Source organism: Caloenas nicobarica, chromosome 21, assembly GCF_036013445.1.
Source record: "Caloenas nicobarica isolate bCalNic1 chromosome 21, bCalNic1.hap1, whole genome shotgun sequence".
NCBI lineage: Eukaryota > Metazoa > Chordata > Aves > Columbiformes > Columbidae > Caloenas > Caloenas nicobarica.
Genome location: NC_088265.1, coordinates 5741280 through 5746904, shown reverse-complemented (window position 1 = coordinate 5746904; position 5625 = coordinate 5741280). Strand labels below are relative to the sequence as shown.

At 43.7% G+C, this 5625-nt stretch overlaps 1 non-coding gene across 1 annotated transcript; it reads left to right on the top strand.

Moving 5' to 3' along the window:
- TRNAW-CCA (transfer RNA tryptophan (anticodon CCA)) lies at positions 1-72 on the top strand. Its single transcript has one exon. It is a non-coding gene; the product is annotated as a tRNA-Trp (tRNA).
- Positions 73-5625: the final 5553 nt, after the last annotated feature.

Here is a 5625-nt window from a genome sequence, read left to right as displayed (position 1 = left end):
GACCTCGTGGCGCAACGGTAGCGCGTCTGACTCCAGATCAGAAGGCTGCGTGTTCGAATCACGTCGGGGTCAGGGCGCCCTTCGGCGTTCCCCTTTTTCGGGGGGCCACCGGGCCGGGAAGCCGCGGAGTGTCGGGGTGGGAAGAAGCTTCTGGTGCGGGCAGAGGTGTGGCAGCTGCTCCTGGGCTCTAATTCTTGCTCTGGGCTGGGGTGAGGTACCCAGGTACCCCTGACCTCCCTGGGGGAGCTGCAGCCGTCCCCCTGAATTAACCGAACTCAAGCCCAGTTGTGCTTTTCACTCTTCTTTAAACCGAGTGGGTGCTCCAGCTGTGCAGTGTTAAAACATTGTCCCCTTTATAAAAGGTAGCACAGAAATTAGCGACATAAAATAATTCTGGTTACTGGGGGGAAACAGTAGAAATGACTCAAGTGCTGCTGCTGTGGACATAAGTTAAGAAAGTTGGGCTGATGGAACTATTTCACTATATATTTTTTGTTTCCAACCGCGGGCACTGCTCTCAATGCCCGTGTAAGAAAACTGCTTTACACAGAATAATTTTTTAAAGGTGGTGGAGGAAAGAGGTGGGAAATACCCAATCTTCTCGGTGTCCCGATCCTGCACAGATATGACCCCAAAGTGCTGGGGAAACGCGAGCGGTGTTCGGTCCCCGGGAATGCTGGAGTCATTATGTGAGTAATATTTTGGGGGTATTTTTGTCTTCAGGTGGTTGCGTCGTGCGGACTCGGAGGGAACTCTGGCAACAGGCTTTGAGAGGAGAGGTGATGTTGAACCACCGGTGATGAGCGCAGCGTTGAATAAACCTGGCTGATGATGCTACAAGAAGTAAGTGATGCTTTTCTTTTTGCGAAGAAACCCCAGCAGTAGCCAAATTAGATACTTTTTAGAATTAAATACAGCCCATAGCGCGCCATACATAACTTTTTTCCTGCCTTTGCCACTGTAGAAATAGCTCAAGCTTTGAAGCAGTCGTGCACTTTGTTATTTGAAGCCGTTTTATACATTCGGAAGGAACAATAAAGGCAAAGTCTCATCTGCAGGGTGGATAAAGCTTCTAAGTGGTCATTAACTGCTTGAACCTCGTCAGCAGATGATGGGTTGTGTACACCTGAGTTCCCGTAGCCTTGATCTCTCGCCATTAAATGGCTTTTGTCTTGGCTGGCTTTTCTTTCGAACTTCATTGCTTCATAATAACACACAGGAATGATGCTTTGAGTGTCTGTTGCCACAAAGATTACCTTTGTGTTGAAAAATAGCACCAGGTTAAAAGAAACAGAAATTGAGTCCTTATTGCCCTGCACTGCCTTCACCGAGACAATTTTAATTAAGGAAAAACGTCCAGGCAAAAAATAACCTCGTATCTGCAAGTATATATCCACAGCGATGTGCTCCCTGAAACGTGTAATATTAAAGCCATTCATAAGGTGACAGCAGGAGATGTTTAAACCTCATTCTGGAAGTTCGAATAAATATGTTGCATGCGTTTGCTATGTGGCTACTAATGAAGATGTGTGTGTAATGGGTTTGGGGATTTACCTGTGCCGTGGGAAGGGATGGATGGGCTTAAAGCTGAGTGACTGGAGCCTCTTAAAAGGATAACGCGAGTATTTGTCTTCCCTCTTCCCAGTGTTCTATTACTATTTAATTTTTAAGGCCCTTTATGTTGCTGTTAATTTTTTTTTTCCTTTTCGTGAGACAAGTGCTTTTTTCGAAAGAAGGCAATCATTTAGTAAGAATTTCCTGAGGAAGGCATCGTGCGTGGCTATATGATAAACATTTATCTTGATCTAAATACCAAATGTGATATTACCCAAATGCCTGGGTCTTGTTGGTGTATTTCACACACGTGTTTGTGAAGCAAGGAGCGATCTGGAGCCCTTGTGCTTTTGGCCAAGGTCTTCCCTGAAGTGTTCAATGCTGACTTAATACAACAGAAAAGGAAGGTAATTTTCTGCTCAGTCTTTAAAAATGCAATTGCGATGAAAAGGCTTCTGTGTGCATCTACTTTTTAATACTTTTTAATGCCAGGTGCTTAGTAAATGCCTTCTTTTTTTTTCCTGTTGTGAAATTAGGTCTGTTTCCGGGTAAAAATCCCTCTAATGAATTCTGCAGAAAGTCTCTCTTCCCAGGATTTCCTCACTTAAAACTGTTGTAAACCAAGCCAGCTCCTTCAAGCTTGGGTACAACGCACCGAGGGAACATCCGTGCTTCAAGATGCCTCTTCATGCTCTGCTTCCCGTCTTTTACTGTTTAAAATTAAATCGGTGTACGGCATCGCTGTGATTTTTATCCCATCAGTTAACAGCGTCTGAGTGTGACGGTGCAAACGTCTCCCTGGTGTCTGCAGGAATTGCTCTTATTCCTTAAAGGTTTCAAGCGCAGGGTTTGTTCCTACTGTCCATTCTCACCTCGCCACCTTCATAGATCCCTCTGATTTTTGATGTTCTGGTTTTTTCCGCGTGTTCCAGGTTCCCGGTGCTGTCACCCAGGCCGAGCTCTCCCTCAGTATTTCCTTCTGTCTTCCAAAAAAAACCAAACCCCAAACCAAAAAATACGAGTACTTATGTCACTATTGCCTATTGATACGTCGCTTTGCCTATTGATACATCACTTTGGGCTTTTTCCAGAAGGTGTTGCATGTGTGTTCCCAATTTTGCTCCCGTAAAAGATGAAGTTAGCTTTTTCTTGGATAAACTTATAAAAGTGACATCTCATACGATTTAAATATTTAAGCTCATGTGATACTGATGACATATCCAACTTTTGCTCTTCCAGGAGAAAGATTTTCTCCACCGAAGCGACTTTTCTTTCCGATTGGCGTCACTCCTGGTTGCCATGGGACGTTCCGACATCACAGTCGCTAACACCGAACCGCGGGTGAGGGAAAGGACACCCCTCTGCCCCCCCTCACCGCTTTAATTAACAATCAGGGCTCCAGCTGATCATGTGAGGAGGTAATTGGTTTCCCCTGAAATACTGAACCTTTTCTTTCCAATAAATGTCCCCGCGCGTGAGCCAAGGCCTGTGGAGCTGCAGCGCTGGGGATGGGTTTTCCCCGCTGGTCACGGCAAACTCGTGCGTGCTGGAGCCTGAAACGTTTGCTAGAGAATAATTCCATGATTAAGCTTGGTAAGGTCTAAATATTTTTGTGGGACAGAACTTCTGGTGGAAGTCAAATGCACTCTCTGTCATTTTTCTTTAGTCCCACGAAAGGAAAAAATTCCACGTGAAGGTCAAGACAGTGAATATGGATTGTGACACGGTCTCCTGGGATCTGGGATCTGTTCCTGTGGTGATCTGTGGGGGGCAGTGCCCTTCTTTCTTCTTGCCTCCCATTTACGTCCCTGATTCTGGAGGTCCCTGAGCTGCTCCTGAGGCTTCCTGCTGATTTTTCCTTAGGAGGTGCTGAGAAATTGAATGGGGAATTTGCCAGTTGCTCTAATGAAGGGAAGGCTGCTGGGGCTCTGATTATAAAACCTCATCTTTCTAAACCACCTCTCATCTGGGTATTTGCTGGTGATGTTGCTCTACACCCATGACTTGGGTTTTGTGTCCTGGGGTACACGTACTTCCCTGTGTCTCACAGAAATAGAAACAAAGACGCTGTGGGTGTCACTGAGGTAATTTCATTTTTTATCTTGCCCTGATTGCTTCACTTACTAGTGTAGAGTGAGGAAAGAGTATTGTTCCAGAAAACAATCTAGAAAGGCATTAAAGAGCAGATCTGAAGCCTCTGTCCTTTTAAGAGGGAGTAAATGAGGTGTAGCTTGAGGCAATTTTGCTCCTTAGAACGGTCTCTGATCTCTGGAGTTGTTGGGTTTTTTTATTTCACTCCCCCTAACCGGGATGGCAAACGTTATAATCAAAATCAGGTCACAAGAGACCAATGCACGAAGGAGCAGCTGTTGCATGCAGTCATGCACAATATTTCTGTGCTAGAAAATGATTCATTTAGTCGTTGTAATATATATGGAAATGTGCTGCAGGAGCATTGCTGAAAATAACCTATTGTGGCCATGCAGCCCCAACAAAGCGGCGCCTTGATTTGTGGATTCTACGTACATTTTTCCCTTTTATGATATGTCAAACAAACGTAGGCAATCTACCTTTTAGTTATATAGCATTACTTGACTGTACTTAATCTGTATGTTTATGCTTCTTTTAGACTGACATATCTGAACCCAATACCTTCAGCACCGAAAGCATAAACTGAATGAAGGCGACGGCTGAGAGTTGTATGGCAAGAAAATTAAATCCTGCTGTAGAAGCATTCTAGATGAACAGATAAAGGAGACGGAATAAAGAGAATGAACTGGAGGAACCGTTTCAGAGGTCTTATATGCTGAAAAATCTGAGTTGAAAGGGATTTTTACTTTTCTTTTTCACTCGAGTAGAACATTCTGTGTTTTAATCTCAAAGCCTTTTGGGGAGTTCCTTAGTACTAAAAGCTGTCTTGCCCCCACCTTTTCTTTATTGTAATGTCCTTTGAAGTTCTCTTCAAAGATGAAGCCAAACTTCCCATTTATTCTACAGCCTGTAATGAATATCCAGTTTTGTTTAAGCAATTACCTTGGTGGGGCGATTTCTGTTGCTGTTTTAAAAAAAAGTTCCGAAATCCTGAGCGGTTTAGACATGTTTGGAAAAAAAAAACAAGAAGCCAACAGCTGTGCATTGGGCTAATCTGACAGAATAGCAGCTGTCATAACAAAAGCAGAGCTGGTTCAAACACGGGTTCTTTGTATAGTGATTGCAAATGATTTAAAGGAAAAAGGTTGTTTACCGGTTCTGCCATGTTGAGCTGTGGGGCTGGATAAGTGACCGTTCGCTTATTATTTTTTTTTTTTTTGGTGCATGATCCCCAAGAGGTGAATGGGCTCTTACCCAGGTCTTTATTCTCTCTCAGAGGCTCTAATGTGGTAGGTTTGCTCCTGGCCTTGTTTGCCGTCCCTCTGGGTTTCTGGACCCGTGTTCTGTAGGTTCCTGTCTGGTTTGACGGCAACTCCGTTCACCCTGCACACAAACCACATCTGGAACCAAAAAATGCTCCGGTCCATGCACAAGAGGATAATTAAGCAATTGTAAAGGTGGCCTGAAACGGAGCTCTTTAAAGTATCAAATTATGCAACCCGGTAGAGATATTTCAGGTTAAATCGCTTGTGTTTTAAGGCCCTTTTTTTCCCCTTTCTCCTCATTCAGATGGAAGCAGGGGAGTAACCTTTGAAACAGAAGACTTCAAAGTGACAGCAGCCTGTGCCTCTGGCTATACTGAAGTAAGTCATCTACTAATGCATGAATATTTTATGTATCTACAGCTAAATGAAGGAAATTGCAAGTTGATACAAACTGCTGTTCTTTGTAGTAGCTCATGACAAATGCAGCAATTACCTCCAATCAGTTAATTATAGCATCCTTCTAAGGCCTGCCCTCTACTTCCTTGAGCTTTCTTTTGTAAAAGGAGGATTTGATAAACTTGCAGTTCTCTGGAGCTGCTTTTCTGAAAAAGTGCTTTGTTGTTATGCTATTGGAAAATATATTGACTTTTAATACCATAGCAAAAGTCGTCGGTGTTCCCTCAGTCCATCTGGCTGCTTTCTCTTTTATTTATAG